Source organism: Pristis pectinata, chromosome 1 (assembly GCF_009764475.1).
Source record: "Pristis pectinata isolate sPriPec2 chromosome 1, sPriPec2.1.pri, whole genome shotgun sequence".
NCBI lineage: Eukaryota > Metazoa > Chordata > Chondrichthyes > Rhinopristiformes > Pristidae > Pristis > Pristis pectinata.
In genome coordinates this window covers 71,802,788-71,829,535 of record NC_067405.1, presented here as the reverse complement: position 1 = coordinate 71,829,535, position 26,748 = coordinate 71,802,788, and the positions used below count along the sequence as shown (strand labels likewise).

Here is a 26,748-nt window from a genome sequence, read left to right as displayed (position 1 = left end):
ATAAATTCTACCTCAAATCCAGGAAGGAAAGGTCAGTGTGCCAACTTTTCCAATGGAAGTTAAGTTCATCTTGGACATGTGAACTTTGTACAGTATTTCTGAAATTGGTTTCCAATGGAAACATCGTTTTCATAGTGACCTTCTAAAATGAATTGGTTTCACTCCACATTTGATTCACTCCATGTAGCATGTGTTAAGGCCAGATACAGCAAAGGCTATGGAACCAGACAATATCCTGGCTGTAGCCGTTGAAGACCTGCACTCCACAACAGTCTCCAGCTCTAGCTAAGCTGCTCCAGTATAGCTTCAACTCTGGCATTTACTTCACAATGTGGAAAATTGCTCAGGTATATCCTGTTCAGAAAACAAAAGAACAAATCCACTCTGGCTATTTACTGCCCTATCAGCCAACTCTCAATCACCAGCTGTCAGCAGTGCTGTCACACCAACACCATGTTTGGGTTTTGCCAAGACCCACTTGGCTCCAGACCTCATCAGAGCCTTAGTTCAAACATGGACTAAAGAGCTGAAAGAGATGAGGTGAAAGTGACTTCCCTGGACTGGCAGTTACTCTCATCTCAAGGCATTTGGCCAAGCATGGCATCATGGAGCCATGGTAAGACCAAACTCAATAGGTATCAAGGGGAAAACACTCCATTCATTGGAATCATACTTCACACAATAGAAGGCAGTTGTGGTTGTTGGAGGTCAATCATCCTGGCCCTTGGATATCACTGTAGAAGTTCCTCAGGGCAGTGTCCTAAACCCAACCACTTTCAGCTGCTTCCTCAATGACTTATGTTTCATTGTAAGGTCAAAAGATGTTCAGTCATGACTGCACAACATTCAATTCTATTTGTAACCCCCAAGCAAATGAAGCTGCCCAAGCCTGCAGACAGTAAAATCTAGACAATATTTGGGTATGGGCTGTTATGTGGCATGTAACTCTCAGACCAGAGTAGTGCCAGAAAATTACTGTCTCCAACAAGAGAGATTCTAACTACCCACGATAGACATTATTATTGATGAGCCCTCATACATCACCATTGACCCAAAGCTCAACTGGACCATCCACATAAATACCATGGGTACATCATCACTTCAAAGGCTAGGTATCCTGTGGCAAGTAACTCATCTTGTGAAACTCCCAAAGACTTGTCACCATCTATAAGACACAAGTCCTAAGGGTACAAGTACGTAGTTCTCTGAAGTACCGACACTGATAGACAAGGTGGTGAAGAAGGCTTTAGGCATGGTTGCCTTCACTTGATGGGGCAGTGAGTGCAAGTTGGGATGTCATGTTACAGCTGTATAGGATGTTGGTGAGACTGCACCTGGAACATTGTGTGCAGTTCTGGTCACCATACTACAGCAGGGACATAATTAAGCTAGAGAGGGTGCAGAAAACATTCACAAGAATGTTGTCAGAAATGGAGGGCTTGAGTTATGAGGAGAGCCTGGATGAGCTGGTACTGTTTCCCCTGGAGCGAAGGAGACTGAGGGGTGACCTTATAGAAGTTTGTAAAATCATGGGGACACAGATAAGGTGGATGGTCACAGTCCTTTTCCCAGGGTAGGGAAGTCTTAAACTAGAGGGCAAAGGTTTAAGGTGAGAGGGGAAAGATTTAAAGGCAACCTGAGTGGCAGGTTTTTCACACAAAGGATGGTGGGTATATGGAACGAGCTGCCAGAGGAAGTGGTAGAGGCAGGTACAACTACAAAGTTTAAAAGAAATCTGGACAGGTTCATGGAAAGGTTTAGAGGTACCTGGACCAAATGCAGGAAAATGGGACTAGCTCAGGAAAACATGTTGGTTGGCAGTAATGAACTGTGCTGAAGGGCCTGTTTCTGTGCTGTACAACTCTATGACTAAGTCAGGACTGTGATGGAATACCCTCCACTTGCCTGGATGAGTGCAACTCCAACAGCTCTCATGATGCTCAATGTCATCCAGGACAAAGCGGCCAGTTTAGTTGGCACTTCATCCACCACCCTAAACATTTATGCCCTTAACTAATGGCCCACAGTAATTGCAGTATGTACCATCTACAAAATACATCGCAGTTACTCACCTGGGCTACTTTGACTGCACTTCCTTAAACATGCAAGTTCTACCACCAAGAAGGACAAGGGCATGAAGTTTGCTACCAACAGATTCCCTCCAAGTCACATAGCATCCTGACTTGGAAATATATCACTTGTCGTTCTTCATCGCTGGGTCTAAATTCTGGAACTCCCTCTACAACAGCACTGTGGGAGTACCTTCACCAGAAGTGCTGGACTGGCTAGCCATCACTTTCTTAAGGGCAATTAGAAATGGGCAATAAATGCTGGCCAAGCAACTTGCAAAATGAATAAAACCAGTTCACCATTGCATATTAAAAGGTATGGTCAAAAGCTCTCGATGTCAAAGAGAGAAATAAATGAGAGAGAAATGTAGGTTCAGGAAAAGAGGCTGCATGGGATTCTGGGAAGTGCAGAGAACAGGAAAATAGAGTGCAGCAAATAAGAGAAAGTAGGCAAGACAATAATGGAAATAAAATGAAGAGGAAAAGGTGAAGGTAAGAAGTTAAAGTGAGGAGAAACGGGAAGAGAGATGAGAATTTGAAGACGGTAAGAGAATGGTATATATAAAGCAGGTCAGTAATGCAGATGCTGGAAGTGCAAAAAATTTGAAAATATTCTGTTGGTTAGTCAACTGCTGTGGGAAGTGAAGCAAAGTTAACATTTAAAGTTAAGGATAAGGAGGTTTAAGATAACTAGATAGTAGGAAAGGGAGGAAAAAATGAAAAAGGAAGTGTGATATTGTGAAAGCCAGAAGCGATTAAATGGCAGAAGGGTGAAAGAACAAGGCTTGAAAGGCAAATAGACAATATTGAAATGCTCATTCTCTAAAATTGTTGCTCAGATTCGAGTCCAAAGCATTGAAATGTGTCTAGTTGGAAGGTTTTCCTCGAACTTACCTTGAGCTTCACTGGCACAGCACATTGGTGAAGCTAGTAAAGCTGCAACCTCACCACTCTAGTGACCGAGATTCGGTTCTGACCTCCCTTGCTATCTGTACAGAGTGTGCATGTTCTGGGTTTCCTCTGGGTGCTCCAGTTTGCTTCCACATGACAAACACGTTTGGTTTGGTAGGTTAATTGGCCACTGTAAGTAGCCTCCATTATGTAGGTGAGTGATAGAATCTGGGGGGAAAGTTGATGTGAATGCAGGGAAAATACAATGGAATTGGTGTAGGATTAGTGCTTTTAAGCTGGCAAGGACATGATGGGCTAAAGGGCCTATTTTTATTCATTTGACTCTATGAATCTAGGTGAGGGATGGCCAGCAAAGCCCTGGCCAAAGTGGTCTCCTCCCTGTGGATGGGACTACAATTGTGAAGAGTGCATAGAACACACTGGATTGAAAGATGTTCAAGTTAAATCATTATCTCACGGGGAAAACAATGTTTGGGGCCCTTGTTGGTGGGAAGGGAGGAGTAAAAGGGCAAGTGTTGCATCTCCTGAATTGTATAGCATAGTGCTATAGGAAGGGGTTGAAGATATGAATGAATATTACTGGACAATAATACACAAGCCTGGAATAATGATCTAGAGAGTGCAAGTTCAAATCCCACTACTGAAGTTTGAGAGTTCTTTTGGGAATATCTGGAAATATAAATGGTATTAGTGATCATGAAACGGCAGGCTGTTGCAAGAATCAACTGGCTTACAGATGTCTTTTTGGGAAGGATTCCTGACAACTTTACTCATTCTGCCTTATATATGATTCCAGTTCTGGTCCTGCACCAATGTGGGCTTTCATTGGAAGGCCTTGCAATAAACAAGGAGCTGATCAAGAAATACTAGCACCTTTGCAGTGCAAAGGGAAATGAGAAATACCTCATCCTGTGGCTGAATAAAATAAAATAGACTGGAAGAAAGGGTAAGTGAGGTGTCTAGAAAGAAAAGAAAGGACAAAAGATAGGGAGGTAATGACAGAGAGAAAGAAAGAAGATGGAAGGATTGCAGAACATGGTAGGGAAGGTGAGAGGAGATGAGGGTAATGAAAGTGATGAGATTAGAAAGCGGATATGTGGAATGATGTTTCTTCCCCATTTCCGAACACACCAGTTTGTTACAGGGTCAAACACAGTTCCATTTCATTTCATTCTCCTGTGTTCAACGCCGCTCCCAAGTATGAGATCATTAGAATCGAGCTTGCACCCAATCATTGTATCATGATGTGTTCAATCTAATTCATGTTTGTCACAGAATTGCAAGGAGTCACAGAGGTCAGAGAAATAAAGTTCCAATCCATATTCCATTAGCTAGCTTAAAGTTATTGATAGTAATAGGGCTTAGATTAATTGATTGGGATTTATCTACCAATGAAACAGTGGGTTTAAGAAAAGCCCCTCTTCAAACCTCTGGATCTCTACATTCAAACAAGTCAAACTAGTGGACAAGTAATCTAAGGACAATATGACTGAGATACTTGGGCTTAAGAAACCAGTTGCCAGGGTCCAGGGGCCATGTTATCCCCTATTGTCAGTGGACAGCACTGTTGTATGGATTAGTGCACAAGAACTGCCAAATACCACATCACCTGGACAAGGGATATAGGCAGTGGATTGAATCTCCTTATTGATATAATTGATATAGATTGATATGGAATTTCCTGATTGACCATAGTAATTACTGTATGAAAGGAGAGCTTCATTGTATTATCAACCTCCCTGAAATATAATATGTCGGTTAATAATTATTTAATTACAGATGTTTAAAACTATGAATGGGTTTGATGTATTAAATAAGAAGAAACAGTTTCCACTGGGTTTGTAACTCAAGGACGGAATTACGATGACTGAAAAATAAAGCCGGGGGACATTTAAGGGAATTCTTTCCGCACAGTGATTTGTTATGATCTGGAATGTGTTACCTGAAAGGGAGGCAGAAGGAGTTTCGATGATAAGTTTCAAAAGGAATTGGAGAAATCCTTGAAAAGGAAATTTTATAGGATTATGGGATAGAGCAGGATGAGACTAATTGGATAACTCTTTCAAAGAACTGGTGCAGGATCGACGGACTGGGTAGGCTTATTCCTTGCCATACCATTCCATTGTTCTATAACAAGGTAAGAACATAGCATAATCTTAGAAATGACTGATGCTGAAATTTATAGACGAGAGCTTCACTTCTGTGTGATATTTCCCTGCCTGCTTCTTTCATGGTGAATTATGTTGGTTAATAGCTGTAATGAAACAATGGGCAGAGCAATGCTGGCTGCTAATATCCACTTAAAATCATTTCCAAGCTTTAATTGCCATTAAGTGGATTATTATTCCTGCTACTAGGGAAATATCCCAGACTGACCATGTACTTATTGGAAGGGGGTGGTGGATGACATCTAATTATCCTCAATAATCAATCATGAGACTGGCAGCCATATCCATTAATATCACAAAGAGTGCCGCTGGCAGTGATCACTCAGTGATTTCACAGCAATGTCCAAATGACGGTGGAAGTGCCAGATACCCACTCTCCTCCCTCACTGCTTACTGTCCAACCTCTCCTGTCTCCATGTACCCATCCCCCGGTAGGAGCATTATAAACAATACAGTGAGTTTGTGGATACTGGGGAAAGCAGGAGATGGAACAGGGAACATATAAGCACCAGGGGACTCTCCCTCTCTTACTTGTATTCCAGAGTGACAGGACCAGATGTTAACATCTGTAATGATGTATGTAAGATCAGTCACAAGCGCATCGGCAGCCCCAAAGGGGCCATTTATACACATTAGGAAGCATGCCTGCTTCTTGCTCTCAATGAGCATTCCCAAGATGCAGATACAGCAGCAAGCACTCCTTTAGAATACAAGCTGACAGTTTTTATTCTCCCTTCCACCAAGTCTATGATCATTCCATCGTCAGAGATTAAACCTAGCCACTAACAATCCATCAATTCCATTTAATTGAATCTTTTTAAATATAACCCTGTCCCAGTTGACAAAGTAATTCTTCTCAGTAAACCAGGATTAAATAGCACAGAATTCAATTTAAGATATAAATAAGTAAGCAGGAGAGCCTACAAATCGCAGTGCAGAAAATCTTCTTAATAGCAACTGTTAACTTGTTCACATTAACAGCAAATAACCGGATCATATAAGCGGTAATACCAAACATGAAGATTTCCATCTGCTGCCATTAGCAGCATGTTACAGTACCTGTATGAGATTCCAGTTGCTTTTATTGAGCTCCAATTCTACTTGTTGCAGCTGTTGATGTTATTTCAAATCTTATTCTCTTTTATCCCCTCTCTTCTTCATTCTCACACTCCCTCAGTCAAAGACCTTCACCTGATTGTCCCTTCTCCACAGCTCCTAGCATTGGACAGCCCCTTCTTTCTTCCATCCAATGGCAAGGGCCCTTGCTCTTGATTGGCATCTCTTTGTGCCACTGAGAGTTAGGAAGTACCCCGCAGCTTGCATTGTATTAATAAGTGTATCTTATTTGCAGCCTGTCGCATAAATCTGTCAGATGTTTCTGCTTTCCCCCACCCTTCCTGTACCCTGTGATATGTGTTTTTTTTTGGTGACACTAGAGGTTATCCATTTCATAGGGACCTGCCAAGAAAACTGCATCATAACCAACTTGTTGGCAAGGCTTCAAGGATAGTAATTGCAATCATTTATCCCCTTTCCCTAAATCAAACCTCGCTGCTGAGTTAGAAAGCTTCAGTTTAAAAATGTAAGAAAGCACTAACAAAATGAATCATGTTATAACACAGAAGGAGACAGGTCAGCCTATTGTGTATTGCACTCGGAAAGAGAAATCCAATTAGTTCTACAATCCCGGCTCTTTCTCCATAGCCCCACAAATTTTAAACAGCTAGCAGATTTCATTTTTCTTTTCACCAAATCTCAAATTGATGTTAGAGTCCAAAATATAACTCTGAATTGTCTGACAGATCCATTTTATATAATTTTGCAAATAAATCCACAGCTTAAATTGCAGATTATTTTCCGTACGAATTGCATTAAAAATAAATCAGCAAGCAGAACTTGCATAGCAAATAAGAAACAAGGCTGCATTTATATTGCTTTTCTTGACCCCTGTATATTTGTAGTCAGAGATAGTTTTAAAATGCAGTCATTATTGTACAACTAGTAAAACTCTGATAATTCAGCAACTAATTGTTCGGAAATCCTGATGTTTTGGCATCTAACACACTCATTAGTCTGGATTGTGGGTCAGGGGTCCAGAGTGCAAGCAGGGTGTGTGGCCGGAGCTGGGGTGCAGTTGGGAACACCAGGGGTCAGGAATGTGGGCCAGAGTCATAGAACTATGCAGCATGGAAGCAGGCCCTTCAGCCCAACTCATTTGTGCTGACTAAGATGGCTTTCTCAGCTAGCCCCATTTGCCTGGATTGGGCCAATATACCTCAAACTGTCCTATCTACGAACCTGTCCAAATCTCTTTTAAACATTGTAATTATATCTGCCTCTACTGTTTCTTCTGGCAGCTCATTCCATATACCCACAACCCTCTGTGTGGAAAACCTGCACCCCAAGTCCCTTTTAAATCTTCTCCCTCTCACCTTAAACCTATGCCTTCTGGTTTTAGACTCCTCCACCTTATCTTTGCCTCTCATGATTTTATAAATCTCTACAGGGTCACCCCTCAGCTTCCTTCGCTCCTGGGAAAACAGTACCAGCCTATCCAGTCTTTCCTTTTCACTCAAGCCCTCCATTTCTGACAACATTCTTGTGAATCTTTTCTGCACCCTTTCTAGCTTAATCACGTATGCTATAGTACAGCAACCAGAACTTCACACAATATTGCAGATACAGTCTCACCAACGTCTTGTACAGGTATAACATGATGTCCCAACTCTTGTATTCAATGCCCAACCTGATGGAAGCAAGGGTGCCATATGACTTCTTCACCAGTTTGTCTATCCTCGTCACCACTTTCAGGGAACTATGTGCTTGTACCCTTAGCTTCCTCTATTCTACAGGGCCTTGTCACTTACTATGCATGTCCTGCCCTGGTTTAACTTCCCAAGATGCATCACTTCACACTTGTCTGAGTTAAATTCCATTTGCCATTCCTTTGCCTACTTTCCCAGTTCACAGAGATCTTGTGGGATCCTCAGACAACCTTCTTCGCTGTCCACCACACCAACAATTTTGGTGTCATCCACAAACTTACTAGCTGTGTCACATCATCCAAATCATTAATATATATAAAAGCAAACAACAGGGGACCTAGCACCAATCTCTGCAGCACACCATTGGTCACAGGCCTCCAATCTGAAAAGCAACCCTCTACTACTACCCTTGGAGTCCTACTACCAAATCAATTTTGCATCTAATTGGCTAACTCACCCTGGATCCGATGTGATCTCACATTCTGGACCAGCCTACCATGTGGTACCTTGTCAAAAGCCTTGCTAAGGTCCATATAGATAATGTCTACCGCCCTGCCCTGTCTGGCCAAACAGATGTGGAGTCCTTTAACCTCACTGGTTTCACTGGAAGATTTAGTGTAGCATGTAAAAAAAGTGAAATAAAAGTATGTTTGAATATCTAGAACATAGAACAATAGAAGACAAGAACAGGCCCCTCAGCTCATGATGTCTGTGGCGAACATACCACTTTTAACTTCGGGTCCCGATGAAGAGTCTCGACCCAAAACATCAAGTATCCATTTCTCTCTACAGGTGCTGTCTGACCTGCAGAGTTTCTCTAGCAGCTCGCTTTTTAATCCAGTTTTAACTAATTCCATCTGCCTGCACATGGTCTCTGTCCCTTGATTCTGACTGTTCATGTGCCTAAGTAAATGCTTTTTAATGTTACTACCATATATGCTTTCACCTCTTCCCCTAGCAATGCGTTCCAGGCACCTACCACTCTCTGTGTAAAAAAACTTGCCTCATAAGTCTCTTTAAACTTTCCCCCTCTCACCATAAAGCTACACCCTCTTTTTGCCAATTTTCCTGAGGTCTGCTAATGTCCTAATTGGCCCACCTACATTTACGTCCAAGTCATTTATATATATCACAAATAACAGAGTATTAATAGAATAACATCCAAGAGTCTAGCAAATCCATTAGTCCAGCACCACCAAAGTCCCAAAGGTGCTAGATTATTGGAGTTTTACTGTATAGGAACTGGCACAATAATTGAACCAACTTCAATGTCTTTTTTAGGCCAATATCCCAACAGCATGGTTCTGATCAACGTCAACCAAGTTTAATGGCCAGGCCACATATTCCACATGGTCGACACCAGATTCCTTAAACAGGCACTCTACTCTGAGCACTGTCAGGGTGAGAATTTACCAGGAGGACAGAGAGAAAACTTCAATGATGTTCTCAAGATATCCTTGAACAAGTAACATCCCCACGTGCTCCTGGGAATCTCATTCACTTTGGAGAAGGCAGTGAACACCTCGGGTCTCTTCATTGAGAATACACAGATGCTATGCACAAACAGTGGAAGGAGCACACAGCATCCCAAGCAACCCATCCTCCAGGGCCGACAAGCACCTCCTGCCCCACCTGTGGCAGAGTCTGCAGATCAAACTCTGTTCTCATCAACCACTTTACAAAACACAGCACTGGAATGGAAGCAAGTCATCCTCGATCTTGAGGCAATGCCCAAGAAAAAGAAACGCAGCAAGCAAACTGCACATATTAAGGTCCCTTAAAAGGCAATATGATAATGACCAGTTATTTCTTTCAGGTTGAGGGAAAATTACCAGTCAGAATAAGCAAGAAAACTCCTCCTGTCCAACTTGTTCTGTAGGTTCACCCTCCTTAGGGGCTTCAGTTTAATGTCTCATCTACAAATCTTACAGTGTTACACTCACTCAATACTGCACAGGAGTCCATGGAGCAGAACATGAAGCCCAAAATCTTCTGACTCAGTTACAATAGTGATGAACTGTGCCACAGCTGTTACCAGAACAATTGGTCAAGGGATTTGCTCTTTTCCAAAAGAATCTTAATTCTGACATCATGGTTCGAAATTTGTCTGCATAGCACCAACAAAAAAACAGACTCTGCGCTTACGAAAATCATGTTAAGGCAGTGTCAACTAATTTCCCCAGGTTTCTGAGTGAGTTAATGCAGGTTGATAATGCAAGATGGATGAGCTGCTGTGAGAATTTTGTCTACCGTAGAGTTATGTCGTTGGTACCCAATTCTCCTAAAAAAAATGTTAATAGTACTGAAACTCTTGTTTCTGCAGGTCTGTTTCTATGCTGCATTACTCTATGATTGATTACCACAAATTCAGACAAGTGTGAGGTATTGCATTTTGGGAAGACAAATGAGAGTAGGACTTTCATGGTGAATGGTAGGACCTTGGGGAGTGTTGTAGAACGGAGGGACCTAGGAGTACAAGTACATGGTTCACTGAAAGTGGTGTCATAGGTAGACAGGGTTGAGAAGGGGTTGAAAATGCTGGTCTTCATCATTCAGTATAGAACTTGGGATGTTAAGTTGTAGTTGTACAAGACCGTTGGTGAGGCCGCATTTGGAATATTGTGTTCAATTTTGGTCACTGTGCTATAGGAAAGATGCCATTAAGCTGGAAAGAGTGCAGATGAGATTTAAGAGGATGTTCAGGACTCAAGTGACTGAGTTATGGAGAGAGGTTGAGCAGGTTGGGACTTTTTCATTGGGGCATAGGAGAATGAGGGGTGATCTTATAGAGGTGCATAAAATTATGAGGGCATAGATAGGGTGAATATGCATAGTCTTTTTCCCAGGGTTGAGGAATTAAGAACTAGGGGGCATAGGTTTAAGGTGAGAGGGGAGAGGTTTAATACTAACCTGAGGGGAAACTTCTTCACCCAGGGTGGTCAGTATACGGAATGAGCTACCAGAGGAAGTGATTGAGGCAGGTACATTAATAAAATTTAAAAGGTATTTGGACAGGTACATGGATAAGAAAAGTTTAGAGGGATATAGGCCAAAGGCAAACAAATGGAACTAGTTTAGATGGGAATCTTGGTCAGCACGGACCAGTTGGGCTGAAGGGCCTGTTTCCGAGCTGTATAACTCTATGACCTCTGGTTTAGATGGTTGGTAGGAAAATCAGGGTGGGCTTGATGGGCATGGTGAGATTGAATAGATTACAGGGAAATAAATGGGATAATGGGATTGGTCTGAGAGCCAGCATACACTCAGTGGGCTGAGTGGACTTTATGCTGCAAGGATATATGATATAATCTTCGAAGCAGAACGTAAGGGTTTCTAGTTTCAGTCTATTGCATAATCTCAAATGACACTATGATAGAACTAGGCATTGTTAGAAGTACAATCTTTGAGATGAAACCTTTAACCAATACTCTTCAGGTTTATGTTAAGCATCAGTAAGTATAGCTCCTTTTATGATCTCAGGACACCCCAAAAGCTTTACATCCAAACAAATATTGCTATAAAGCAGAAAAAATCAATTTGTGAGCAGCAAGCATAAAATGATAACGTCCGGATAAACTGTTTGTTTTGGGGATGTTGGTGGAGAGATAACTATTTGTCCAGAGACTGGGAAAAACTCTCCTGACCTTTACTAGAATCGTGCCCAGAGATCTTTTAGCCCACCAGTTTCCCACTCAGAAGCTAGAATACTACCACTGAATCATATCTGACACATCCATCTCTAATATTTCACTGCAGTATAGTTTACTGGCCCATTTGGTTTGCTGCACCTCCATACTTGCATATTATCTATTTTTAAATGACAATTAATCTCATGGAGATCATGCTGGTTGCATTTTTGCATGACCTTATCCCATACTCCCCTCCAAGATTATCAGACTAAAGATATATATAAAAGCTAATGGAGAAAGATGCAATAATAAGCAAGCACATATCCCACTACTCTGGTTATTTTCTGTCTTCCCCCTGTAGGCTATTGTCAAATTTATTTTGGAATTTTATGTTGACAAACACATTCTCTTGGAGTCTGGCATTCAGTAACAAAATATTAAAATTTAATAGTAGTGTTCAAGACTCTGAAAGATTTTGCAAAGAATAGATGGGTGAAACTGTTTCCGTTGGGAAGAATCAGGGTAAAATAGCATGTGGATTTATGAGGGAGGAAGGAAATAGAATTATTTTTACTCCCTGAGCTTTCATGATCTGAAATGCACTGTCTGAAAGGGGGCAGATTCATTAGTGACCTTCAAAGGGAATTGAATCTGTACTTTAAAGGAGATATCTGCAGAGCTACGGGGACACAGCGGGAGATTGGAACTAATTGGATAGCTTTTTCAAAGAGCCAATGTAGGGTCAATAATGCGATTCACCAGGATTTCCATCTCTGGTTGAATGTATTCTTTGAGGTTTGACATGACATCCTGCTTCTCTCCCACACTGCCTCTCCCATTCACTCTTGTCATTGGTTGCCCACCATCCATTTCTCATCATGCACCACCTTCCACACAAATTGGAAAGTGTAAAAAGATAACCTCTTAGTTACTTGTTTGAATGATTCCCGATTATCAAGGATTTACAAGGATGTTGCCTGGATTGGGGAGCATGCCTTATAAAAACAGGTTGAGTGAACTCGGCCTTTTCTCCTTGGAACGACGGAGGATGAGAGGTGACCTGATAGAGGTGTATGAGATGATGAGAGGCATTTATTGTGTAGATAGTCAGAGGCTTTTTCCCAGGGCTGAAATGGTTGCCACAAGGGGACACAGGTTTAAGGTGCTGGGGAGTAGGTAGAGCAGAGATGTCAGGGGTAAGTTTTTTCACTCAGAGTAGTGAGTGCGTGGAATGGGCTGCCAGCAACGGTGGTGAAGGCAGATACGATAGGGCCTTTTAAGAGACTTTTGGATAGGTACATGGAGCTTAGAAAAATAGAGGGCGATGGGTAAGCCTAGTAATTTCTAAGGTGGGAACATGTTCGGCACAACTTTGTAGGCCCAAGGGCCTGTATTGTGATGTAGGTGTTCTATGTTTCTATCGGTCAAATGCTTTTTCAAGAGGTCTAACCACTAAACAGAATTGTTAAAAGAAAATGTTAAAAAAATCCTTATTTTGTGTATTGCCCCTGTGATTTGCCTCCAGGATTACTCAGACTAATGTTGAAGAGCTTATTGTTCAAAGTTTTGAAAGCAAGCAACAATCCAATAAGAACACAAGAAAACAGGAGCAGGAGTAGATCATCAGGCCTCTCAAGCTTGCCCTACCATTCAAAATGATCATGGCTGATCTATGCTAGCCTCAACCACTCTTCTATGCTGGTTCCCCTTCACCATCAATCCCTCAATTTTTCAAATATTTATCTATCTCCACTTTCAATATTTCTAATGATTTGTCTTCCACCACCCTCAAGCACAGAGAATTCCATAGATTCATTACCCTCTGAGAGAAGCAATTTCTACATACCTTAGTTTTAAATGACTGGCCCCTTACCTCGTAACTATATCTAGTGACTCTCCCAGAATGCTAGTCCAAAGAGTGGTCTGGATTTGTGCTGTATGGTTTCAAGATTTTAACTGAACTATCAGCATAATCAATGTCTTTAGAATGGGGCTTGAATGCATAACTCAGAGTCCACTATACTACAGCTAACACTTAACTCTGCCCTGAATCCATAGTAGAAAAGAATGAGAAACTTCCTCTTTAAAAAAGAATCTCACTCATTTTCAGTATCAGACCAGAGTTTAGGATTCATTTACACTGTCAATTATTGGTGCAAAACAAATGCCTCTGCTGTGATACATTGTGAAAGTCCTCAGGCATCTCGAATCAGGTTCATTTAGTGAGTTTTTTTATTGTCACTATATCAGTAGACTTCATCATGGAAACTACTGATTGTGATCCTGTACTAGTAATAAAAGGATGGAGAAGGATTCTAGAAAGTGAGCTCAAATCCCAGCAAATTAGGTTGAAATTTTAAATTCATTTGTTGTCACTATAAAAATGAGAGGCACTGATGTCACAACTGAAAACAAAACATTGACATCACAACTGGAATTAAAGGAGGTATTGATATCACAAATTAAATGGAGGGAGTTGTTGATGCCGCAACTTAAGTGAAGACATTGATGTCGCAATTTAAGGGAAGGTAGTGACGTCACAGCTTAAATGAAAAAAGGCATTGGTGTCAAATAAAAGAAGCTCAATGATCACCTTTTTAATGAGAAATGCTAGTTATAATTTAAATGCAAGAAGTCAATTTACATAATGTTAATGCTATGTCACAGTTTAAATGAATAGAGGAACTTATATCACTTTAATGACATTAATTTCACAATTGTAATGAAGGAAAGCATCAAGATCCCCATTTAATTGAAGGCACTATGGTCATAAGTTGGAGAGAGGAGGCAGCAATGTCCTGTCTTCCCTTTTATTTATGCTTAAAACACCATATTCTACAGACCAGACTTTTGTAAAATGCTAAGTTTTAGTACCGGGTTAATAAATAGGATAATGCCTTCTGTTTGATTAAAACTGCTCCCAACTTGTCCTCTGGTGTTTATTGAGACAGCTTAATTGCATTACTTCAAATATCTCCCTGACCTGTCCTCCACAGGGTAGAAGCATACTCAGTCTCTTAATCTACCATTACTGCAGCTTGGTGGTTCTGAACTACTGTCACCCAGATCTCTTTCGTGGATTCTATAGGATGCAGCAAATATGCAAGAAGTGTTGCTGATTGTAAATGCAGCAGAAAAGGGAATTGAACTTAAATTAGGCATCTGGATAAATAAAAGGCAGCAAGTTGATAAGGAAACATGCAACTGGTCTAACCGTGGCACAGTTTGAAGAAAATGGGCCACCCCTTGCCCAATGGTCCACTGAATTTAAGCTAAGGTCCCCTTTCAAAATGAGTCCATGTTTAGAATGACATCTGCTGACAGTGCTATTCAGATGGCTCCTGTGCTCTGCTCATTGGGGGTGTGCAGCCAGTCCTTATCACAATGGCCTGATCAGCAGCGACTAAAGTTGGTAGTCCTGCAGATCTGGTAAATGTATAGGAACCCTTTATTAGAAACAATGACCCTTAGTGAAAAACACGATGATGCTGGAGGAACTCAGCAGGCCAGGCAGCATCCATGGAGAAAAGCAGGCGGTCAACGTTTAGGGTCAGGACTCTTCTTTAGGACCCTTAATGAAGTTCAGGTCTCATGATATTGAAGTTTTCATTTTTTCTATCTATTTCTTGCCAATTGCATTTGGAAAGTAAGTGTAATAATAAATTAGGTGATCTCAAAAAGGAGACAGTACCTAGGTGTAAGATCCCACCTAATAGAAGACTCCCTCAATACTGCTCATGGAATGTCAACCTTTGTGTTCAAGTCTCTGGCATGGGACTTAGAAACTACAACCTGCAATCTGAGCTGGAACTGATACAGCTATCTGTGAAGTTATTGAGAGAAGCCTTGATGCAGATAAGATGGTGAAGGAAATAAGGGAACAGAATGAAATACTTTTGAAGTGCAGCCACTGTTGTAATGAAGAGATGCAGCAGCCAATTTGCGCAATTAAAGATCCCACAGACAACTGTACGATGATGACCATTGGTTAGTTAGGAAAATATGTTGGACAAATTGCCTTTTGCCTCTGTGCTTGTATTGCATCAATCTATTTAAAAAGTCACAGCTTTAAATCTGCTTCCACAGACAACTGTATGATGATGACCATTGGTTAGTTAGGAAAATATGTTGGACAAATTGCCTTTTGCCTCTGTGCTTGTATTGCATCAATCTATTTAAAAAGTCACAGCTTTAAATCTGCTTTTTGAGCTAGTTTTATGTGCATGAAGTCATCTGGAGTAAAACTCTGATAATCCAGCACATTGATATTCGTGAGTACTGGATGTTGTTTCTTAACCACATTTTTAAATTACTTTTTTTGATGTTACAGTGTATCAAAAGAAATTTTCCAGTGAAGCAGGTAAATTAAAGGGATTGCAGACACTGGGCCCCCAGTGAGTGGGATGCAGCATAGGAACTGGGCCCCAGTTAGTGGTAAATGTGGCAAACATCACCTGATGAGCTAGATGCTGAACCATTGGGATTTCTGAATCATCAGATCGTGGATTATTGGAGTTTTATTGTGTAAACTCTGAATGCTGAGATGTGTTTATTTATGATTTCTAAGGAGTTAAGTCATCTTTCAAAGACAGATATCTTCACCTTTATTATGTTACTACGGGATCTTGCACAAAATTAGGTGGTTTTTCTCCTACATTATGAAAGCGGTTGCATTTCAAAATACTTCATTTTCTGCAGAGTTCTTTGGAATACCCCAAGGTTGTGTAGGAGCTACATAAGTACAAATCTTCCACAGTGATCTCTTTGCTGCTTCATGCAGCCATCATCAGCCCTCACATAATGTCTTTTCCTTAGCCCTTGCCTTCCTATCTTGCTTCTCTACACTACCTACTTCTGTAACTCCAAGGAGTGGGGCAACCAATTCAGTGCCAAGAACGTAGCCAGTCTTTGCACAGTGGGGTCATTATGCACAATGAGCTGGCAGTTAGATTCTGGCAGCTCAGATCCTTCCACCACTTCTCAATTACAGCTAGCTGACAAGGGATGCAGGCTTCCACTTCACTAGTCTGGGTACAAATCTGAACCAAGCTTAAAGCTGCCAAATCTGTTCGGATGATGTTTCATCAGCTGGCATCTGCCTTCCCACTCCTGCCATCAGTTAGAACATAGAGCAGTACAGCACAGGAAAAGGCCTTTGGCCTACGATGTTGTGCTGAACTAATTAAGTGAATGACACCTAATCCCTTCTGCCTGCACACGGTCCATATCCCTCCATTCTCTACGTACTCATGTGCCTATTTAAGAACCTCTTAAACACCTCTATCATATCTACCTCCACCACCATACCTGGCAGCACATTCCAGGCACCCACCACTGTCTGTGTAAAAAAACTTGCCCCACACATCTCCTTTGAACTTTCCCTCTCTCACAATAAATGCATGCCCTCCAGACATTTTGACCCTGGGAAAAAGATACAGGCTGTCTACTCCATCTATGTGTCTCATAATTTTATAAACTTCTATCAGGTCTCACCTCAGCCTTTGCTGTTCCAGGGTAAAACAACCATAGTTTTTCCAAGCTCTTCTTATAGCACATGCCTTCTGATCCAGATAGCATCCCTGTAAACCTCTTCTGCACCCTCTCCATAACTTCCATGTCCTTCCTATAATGGGGCTCCAGGCAGAATACGCTCCATCTACCACCACCCTCTGTCTTCTATGGGTGAGCCAATTCTGAATCCACACAGCCAAGTTTCCCTGGATCCTATGCCTCCTGACTTTCTGAATAAGCATTCCATGAGGAACCTTATCAAACGCCTTACTAAAATCCATGTACACTACATCCACTGTTCTACCTTCATTGATGTGCTTTGTCACATCCTCAAAGAATTCAATCAGGCTTGTGAGGCACGATCTGCCTCTCACAAAGTCATGCTGACTGTCCTTAATCAGCCTATGTTTCTCTAAATGCCCATAAATCCTGTCTCTAAGAATCTTCTCCAGTAATTTGCTCACCACTTAAACAAAGGAACAACATTTGCCATCCTCCAATCATCCAGTACTACTCCTGTGGCCAGTGAGGACACAAAGATCGTTGCCAAAGGCGCAGCACTCTCTTCCCTCGCTTCCCGTAATAACCTTGGATATATCCCATCTGGCCCCAGTGTCTTATCTGTCCTAATGTCTTTCAATAGTTCCAGCATATCCTCTTTCCTCACATCAACATGCCCTAGCATATTAGCCTGTTGTACGCCATCCTCACAAATGTCAAGGTCTCTCTCTCTGGTGAATACCAAAGCAAAGTATTCATTGAGGACCTCCCCTACCTCTTCTGACTCCAGGCACATGTTTCCTCTTTTATCTCTGATCAGTCCTACCCTCACTCTAGTCATCCTCTTATTCTTCACATACATGTAGAATGCCTTGGGGTTTTCCTTGATCCTACTTGCCAAGGACCTCATGCCCTCTTCTAGCTCACCTAAGTCCATTCTTAAGCTCCATCCTGGCTACCTTGTATCTCTCCAGAGCCCTATCTGATCCATGCTTTCTAAACCTTAGGTAGGCTTCTTTCTTCCTCTTGACAAGATATTCTACATCTCGTGTCAACCACGGTTCCTTCACTCTACCATCCTTACCCTGCCTCAATGGGACAAACTTATCCAGAACCCCATGGATATAGTCCTTAAACAACCCCCACATTTCCGCTGTGCACTTCCCCAAGAACATCTGTTCCCAATTTATGCTCCCAAGTTCCTGCCTAATAGCATCATAATTCCCCCTCCACCCAGTTAAATACTTTCCTAAATCGTCTGCTCCATTCCCTCTCCAAGGCGATGGTAAGGGTCAAGGAGTTATGGGCACTATCTCCAAACTGCTCTCCCACAGAGATCAGAAACCTGATCAGGCTCATTGCCCAGTACCAGGTCCAGTATGGCCTCTCCTCTAGTCAGCCTGTCCACATACTGTGTCAGGAATCCTTCCTGTACCGAACAAACTCCACCCCATCTATCCCCTTTACACTAAGGAGGTGCCAATCAATATTAGGGAAGTTGAAATCACCCATGACAACAACCATGTCATTTTTGCACCTCTCCAAAATCTGCCTTCCGATCTGCTCCTCAGCATCTCTGCTGCTATTGGGGGGGTTTGTAGAATACTCCCAATAGAGTGATCGCTCCCTTCCTGTTTCTGACTTCCACCCACGCTGACTCAGTGGATGATTCCACCAGGACATCCTCCCTTTCTACAGCCGTGACACTGTCCCTGATCAGCAAAGCCACTCCCCCACCTCTTTTACCTCTGTCCCTGTCCCTTTTGAAACATCTAAGCCCTGGAATATCCAGCAGCCATTCCTGCCCTTGCGACAGCCAAGTCTCTGTAATGACCACCACGTCATAGTTCCACGTACTTACCCACGCTCTAAGTTCATCACCCTTGTACCTGATACTTCTCGCATTAACTTCAGCCCATCCAACTGACTGCAATTTTGCCCTTTCAACCACCTATCCTTCCTCACAGTCTTTCTACACTCTGTATCTACTTGTACACTAAATGAACCAAGCTCTGACCTATCACTCTGGTTCCCATCCCCCTGCCTAACCAGTTTAAACCCTCCCCAACAGTTCTAGCAAACCTGCCCGCAAGAATATTGGTTCCTCTCCAGTTCAGGTGTAACCTGTCCGTTTTGTACAGGTCATACCTTCCCCAGAAGAGATTCCAATGATCAATAAATCTGAAACCCTGTCCCCTGCACCAACTCCTCAGCCACGCATTCATCTGCCAAATCATCCTATTCTTACCCTCACTGGCACATGGCACAGGCAGCAATCCAGAGATTACTACCCTTGAGGTCTTGCTTTTCAGCTTCCTACCCAACTCCCTATATTCCCTCTTCAGGACCTCATCTCTTTTCCTACCCACGTCTTTGGTACCAATATGTACCATGACCTCTGGCTGTTCACCCTCCTCCTTCAGAATGCTGTGGACCCGATCCGAGACATGCCTGACCCTGGCACCAGGGAGGCAACATACCATCCAGGAGTCTCTTTCATGTCCACAGAATCTCCTGTCTGCCCCCCTTACTATGGAATCCCCTATCATACCGTTCTCCTCTTCTCCCCCCTTCCCTTCTGCACCACACGTTCAGGCTCAGTGCCAGAGACCTGGTCACTACGGCTTTCCTCTGGTAGGCTGTCCCACCCAACAGTAGCCAAAGTGGTATACCTGTTATTGAGGGGAACGGCCACAGGGGTACTCTGCACTATCTGCCTATTCTCTGTCCTTCTTCTGACAGTCACCCAGCTACCTGCCTCCAGCAGCCTCGGAGTGACTGCCTCTCTGTAGCTCTTGTCTATGTACTCCTCGTTATCCCGTAGGAGCCAAAGGTCATCCAGCTGCAGCTCCAGTTCCCTAACACAGTCTGTAAGGAGCTGCAGCTGGATGCACCTCGTGCAGATGTAGTCATCAGGGAGACTGGATGTCTCCCAGAACAGGCTCATCTCACAAGCGGAACACACTACTGACCCTGGAGCCATTCTCAGTACTCTGCACTACAGGGACCACCAAATCAAAGAAAGGAAGAAAGACACTTGCCGGAGACTTACCTTCGCCTCTTCTCGCGGAAGCCTCTTGAACCAAAGCCTCAGCTCCCCACTCCAACACTGAGCCACTGACACAATGGCCATTCCCAAAATGGCTGCTCCGCTGATACTTGCCTTACCTTTATTTGCTGCTGTTGATAAGCAAATCAGCAGGTAACAATTTGCAAATGTACCTCATTTAGGCTCTTGCAAAGTGAAACTCACAAGCTTAGGCACAGAGACTCACCTCTTTTCAAGCGTCCTGATCAAAATCTCGCTCCAACTCCCGACTCTGCAAGTAAAACTCGCCAGCTCAGGCACAGAGGCTCACTTCGTTTTCCTATTGACTTGCTCAACATGTTCATTGTCATGGCACACTGTCATCTCAGTGCCACTGAGAAAGACTCTGCCAGACTGAACTGGCAGAACCTTGACTCTGAAGCAGCCATTTTTCCTGAAACTCATAAGGTTTATAACTAATGAACAAAGCAATTCAAAGGAAAGTACAACTTGCAGTGCCATTTTTAATTTCTCCTGGGTTGCAGTGTCCAGAATATGCATTTCCTGCCCTCTATTGGGCAATCCTCCAAACCAAGTCACTAGAAGCAAATAGACTCCTGGATCCCCAGAATGCCAGGGCAAATGTAGTGAGGATGCTGGTGGTGGTAAGGGAAAGCAGGAGGGGGCAGACGTGGCGGTAGCATGTTGGGGGAGAAGAGAGTTGGAGATTAGTGTTAAGATATAGGGAGGATAACCCTTACTTGTAACCTGACTCACCTTGTGGTAATAGAGTGGTCTAGGATCAGATACTTACTTTACCCACTTCCCCACTTCCAACCCAAGTGAAGCATGAAATCCTATGTAAAGAAGGTGTTCCTGAGTTTATAATATGTCAGAACTTGGTGAAAGATCACTTTCTTTTGCCCCATCCAATGAAGTTAAGGCCTCTAGCCCACTGCAAAGGAGGGAGGGTGCTTAATGCACTGCATGGAGCTCTGCAAAGTGATACAGCTGAGATGATGGACCCTGCTTTGCAAACCAGTACCTCACATTCAACCTGCCTTACTCTGCAGAATGATGCTTTAATAGCATCTTTTATGTGCCTTCATAGAAGCACTCAGACCAAATCGGACACCAAGCACAGAAGGAAATATTGGGACCAGTATACAAAAGCTTGGCCAAAGAGCTAAGTTCTAAGGGCTATCTTAAGTGTTTGGAGAATAAGGGAAATTTAGGTAGGGAAAAACTACCGAATTGAAAATTTTCCTTTTTACACACTTTTTATAGTGCTATTCACAAACACAGAGCATCCAAACACATTTTACAGCAAATGAAACACTTTTGAATTGCAGTCAATACGTGTCAGAAATGTGGCAGCCAATTTGCATACAGAAAGGCCTCCCACAACAACCAAATGATAAAGTCCAGATAATGTGTTTATAACAACTGATTGAGGAATAAGTCTTGGCCAGGATACTAGGGAGCATAACTGTTTCTTCAAAATAGTATCATGAGCTCAAAAGTAAATAGGGCTTCAGTTTTACATCTCACCTGCACCACTCACTCTATAGAGATGTTATTCTAGATTTTATGGTTAAGAACTGAAATGGGATTTAAACTCATAACCTCTGGCTCAGAGATTAATGCTCTCATTGAAATCTGGCTGTATAATCATGAAGTGATTAGAACCAGTTACCTGTTGGTATATTGGAGAGGACAGCACTACATATTTTAAAATCCAATTAATGTACAAAGAATATTTGCATTTTCTATAACATCATAAACATGGAAATATTAAGGTCATCTCCATGACTCCCTGAACATGTGCAGTGTTAAAAATAGAGATCAGAATGCCTGTTTTGACAATAAAGGATTCCACTTCCTTACTGAAGGTTCCCCAAGGCATTGCACTTCAAAAACAAACAGGAATGAATTGATTCTGCCTATGAATTGTGACTGAAGCACAAGGGATTTCATTCGAAATGAGATTGTTCCTTTTCCATGTACTGTTTTCAAAGTCATTGACAGAGCCTTGCAGATGGCGCAGAGGAGATTTACTAAATAGTTCCAGGGGTGAAGCATTTCAGTTATACTGAAAGGCTAGAGAAGTTGGCAACAGAGAAAGTTAAGGGGAGTTTTAACAGGGGCATATTAAATGGTGATGGCCATTAACAAAGTTAGTAAAAAGAAAATAGTTCCACTTTCAAGATCAGTATTCAGAGGACTCAGACTGAAAGCCATTGGCAAAAGGACCAGGACCATATGAGAAGAATACTGAGTTGTTATGATCCTTAATGCATCGCCTGAAGGGGTAATGCAAGTACATTCAGCTTTAAAAGCAATGGAGCAGTTACAAATTCGATGCTTGATTCCAGTCTTGTCAGAGAGTCCCTGTAGCACACAATAGTCATCTTTAAGGAGGGTCATTAAGTTAGTTAAGTTGACTTATTGCTTATAGTACAGTACTAGAGTAGTCAGAAGACAGAGATCGTAGTTTAATTTCTGGTTTCAATCAATGCCTTCAGCTGCCTAGCCCCTAAACTCTTCTTTGGTAACTGATCTGAATTGAATTGTTGTTCTGAGGATCAGGATATAGCTGGTTGATGTTTACTCAACTAGTAGATGGATTAGTTTTAAAGGTTACCACCTACCATCCTCTGCAAGCCTTCGAAGACGACCAAGTCCTCAGATCCACACATTCAATCTCCAGCGAGGCAAGTTCAACCCTAATGAAACTTGGAACTCACCAGAGGTCAAAATGGTCTATGTACTGTAACAGTAATCTCTAAATCACACCTGCAAAAATCTTAGTAGACAATCAATGTACAAATGGAAATTAATAACTTCTCCAATATGTGGCAGTGGGAAACAGACAATAGAGGTGTGCAATATTTAAACATGGAGGTATAGCAGTTATACACCCTGCCACCCCAGATGCAATTATTTGACTTCAACAGCTAAATGTTAAATTATAGTTGTAGATCTACTCTTATGCCAGATAGCCATACAAAAGAGAAAAAAAATCCATTCTGATAGCTTTCAGTGATTCAGTCTCAAAGTTTTGTCTGAATACAGTCCTGTTGATCCAAGTACTCAGGGTGTGTGTCTTTTGGATGAGTCATTAAAGCAGTCTTCCACTTGCCCTCTCAGATGAATGTAAAAGATCCCTTGACACTATTTTAAAGTAGAGAAGTTCTCCCCTGTGTCCTAGCTAATTGTTATATACAGCAAATATCACTAAAATACATTATCTGATTATTGCTACATGCTTGCCTGTGGGATCTTCCTGTGCATAAATTGGATGCTGTTTATGACAGTGATGACACTTCAAAAAGTGGTGGTGGGAGGGGTGAGGTTCACATCACTTGTGCCAATGGCAACAAAAGAGCAGCATCATGTTGCCATGACAACAGATGTCAGAGCATTGGCCCCAGTGTGCTCTCACTAACCATGAATTATTGAGCGAAACCCCACGAGCATTCATTATGGACTCGCCAGGAAGCAAAGTTTAAAGTGCAGATAGGGCACCAGTGTAAAAGCCTGTGAGACCTCTTAATGTGAAATGGCTGGAGGATTACGCATGCAAACCCACATCATGGTGCCTTGTGGTCATGACCAGGGGACTCAATTAAACTCAGATGATATGCTAGCTTCCCTGAGAGCCTGCCAGAGCCTACATCTTCACACTGTAGTGCCAAATTGTCATCTCTTAATGAGCTTCACATAATGTAATTCACAGGCAAGTGGTGAAAGGGTGGTTTTATTTTCTCATCTACTGATCTATATCCACTTAAAAAATTGACAAATTCAGAAAACAGAAAATGAAACAAAAGGGGTTTCATTTCTCTATGTGTTACACCTCTTAAATCAGGGGTAGGGATACAGTGTGGGGGTGGGGTGGTAGAAGAAGTACGCTTCCCCCATTAACTATTCAGCACACTAAGGATGTGTGCAGGTGTGCATATAAAATGCCCCCTCCAAGTATGGTCAAATTTCAATTCCTGTGCACATCCATGTCAAATTCTTGTTTGGGATGTTTTAACCGCATCATTAACTGATTATAAGTAAACCAGTTATTGTGAGCTGAACACTCAGGACAACAGACCTCGTTGTACACTGTATGATTTTGTAATAGGGACAGCGGTGGGACTGACTGATTTGATGTTTTAAAGTGCTGGCACACAAGTCAAATTGTTAAAACCACTGGTTGACTTTTAAAATAAACATGTCATGTTACTGATCTCAAAGCAGCACGTGCAGTCCATTAAATCTCAGTGATTAGTTTAATACCAATATAAATTTAAGGTACAGAACTGAAATGAACAAAAATTCATATAATATGGATGCACAATTTACTTTGAACAATTTAGTGCACTTCTCTCTGCGGGATGTCAATGACAGCAATCACATCTAAAGCTCATCAGTATGGAAAATTATGCACTAAATTTAGAGTACTTCAGACTTGCTTAGTTTCACTTGTGATTCAGTGCAAAGCCGAAAATTATTCTCTCATGAGCTATGTTAATCTCCAGCAGGACTTATTTTTGTATTTTCTTTCCATTTCCAAAAAGTCATTGACTTCAGGAAAAGGGGCGGTGTACATGCACTTGTCTACATCAATAGTGCTGAGGTCGAGAGGGTTGAGAGCTTCAAGTTCCTGGGAGTGAAAATCACCAATAGCCTGTCTTGGTCCAACCACGTAGACGCTACGGCCAAGAAAGCTCACCAGCGCCTCTACTTCCTCAGGAGGCTAAAGAAATTTGGCATGTCCCCTTTGACACACGTCAACTTTTATCGATGCACCATAGAAAGCGTCCTATCTGGCTGCATCACAGCTTGGTATGGGAACTGGTCTACCCATGACCTCAGGAAACTGCAGAGAGTTGTGGACACAGCCCAGTGCATCACGAAAACCAACCTCCCCTCCATGGACTCTGTCTATACCTCTCACTGCCTTGGTGAAGCAGCCAGCATAATCAAAGACCCCACCCACCCGGGTCATTCTCTCTTCTCTCCTCTCCCGTCAGGCAGAAAATACAGGAGCCTGAGGGCACATACCATCAAGCTTAAGGACAGCTTCTATATCCCACGGTGATAAGTCTATTGAACGGTTCCCTTATATGATCAGATGGACTCTTGACCTCACAATCTACCTTGTTTGACCTTGCATCTTATTGTCTACCTGCAATGCACTTCCCTGTAGCTATGACACTTTAGTCTGTATTTTGTTATTGTTTTTACCCTGTACTACCTCAATGCACCGTGTAATGTATTGATCTGTACGAACGATATGCAAGACAAGTTTTTCACTGTACCTCGGTACAAGTGACAATAATAAACCAATACCAACACCATTTTCATCTTTGTAGTTTATTTTACCATCCAGCCATCCTGGCGGGGAGAATGGAGGCTGTTACCTGATCAGTATTTACAACATCATTTATATAGCACCTTTAATGTAGTAAAACTTCACATGGTTCTTCACAGGAGTACTTACAGACAAAATATGGCACTAATAATATGAAGGTACATTTCTGATTTTCCTCAGCCTCAAAGGTACCATGTGTTACCTCTGCCAGGGCCTGTCTGCAGTTGAGACTGAGGACTCAATAAACTGGCTGATTGTCTTTAGGTGTCAGGTGTTGGTACCCTTGCTTTTGAGACAGATTATGAGTTCAAGCCTCAGTCTCATTTGAGGTTTAACTGCTTCAATTCAGTTATATTTCTGCTGGGAACCATTTTGCCAGGCATTAAGAGGTCTCACAGACTTTTTCTGGTGTGTTCAGTCCACCATTTCTGCACCAACTGTGACTGGTTTATCCCATGCTCTTGCTCTTTTCCATGCAAGTATTGATCCAATTCCCTTTTTGAAAGTTCTTCCTGAATCCTGAATTCCAAAACCATTTCAGGTAGCTCACAAAAACATGCCAACTCGGATTCTTTTGCCAATGATCTTAAATCTGTGTCCTCTTGTTGATGACCTTGCTGCCACAACTCTCCTTGTTTACTCTACTGAAACCCTACCTGTTGAGCGAGATTTATTGAGGGAGGAATGCTGAACACAGAGAAATCCGATGGAATCTTCAGTGTCTTCCCTTAGATGCACTATCTGGTGAAGTATAAAAGTCTCAGCTGAAGAAGAGGCTAATGTGATGAACACTATTTTTTCAAATGTGGACAATCAAGGCCAGAAACAATGGGCTTTGTCAGCAGTTAGATTTTGTTGTTTTAAATGAGTATGAATTTATAATCTGTATTTCTGTACTTTGCAGAAGAACTTCAGGTGCACTGCTACTATATCATTATTACCAGTGAAAAATATTAGGTTAACTAATGGGACCAAAGGCTGAGAAGTGCCCTGGACCTAATGGCTGGTGTCCTAGTTGAGTTCCCAGCAGTGATCCCTATTACACTTGCCTACTTAACTAATTATTCCTACTTAACTAATCTTCCACCATGCCAATATATTACTCTGAATACCATGAACTCTCATCTTGTGCAGTAAGTTTTTATGTGGCATCTTTTCAAATGCCCAATGGAAGCTGAAAGACACCATATTCACAGGTTATTTGTTATCCATGTAGGGTGCATTGTTGATACTCCCTCATCTGTTCCAGCTAATAGCGTCTCCTCTCTAGTTATTATCAACTACAACAATCGGCCCAG

General features: G+C 42.1%; 1 protein-coding gene across 2 annotated transcripts in view; it reads right to left on the bottom strand.

Moving 5' to 3' along the window:
- The window catches only part of lrrc3 (leucine rich repeat containing 3), a 46,721-nt gene extending 26,285 nt beyond the window's left edge, over nt 1-20,436 (bottom strand). The window contains exon 1 of one of the 2 annotated variants that reach the window (XM_052028930.1): nt 20,330-20,436. The gene's annotated coding sequence lies outside the window, so the exon portion shown is untranslated. Of the gene's footprint in view, nt 1-6,208; nt 6,332-20,329 lie in introns of those variants that run through there. The other variant, XM_052028921.1, reaches the window with a different exon arrangement.
- Between the last annotated feature and the right edge of the window lie 6,312 nt (nt 20,437-26,748).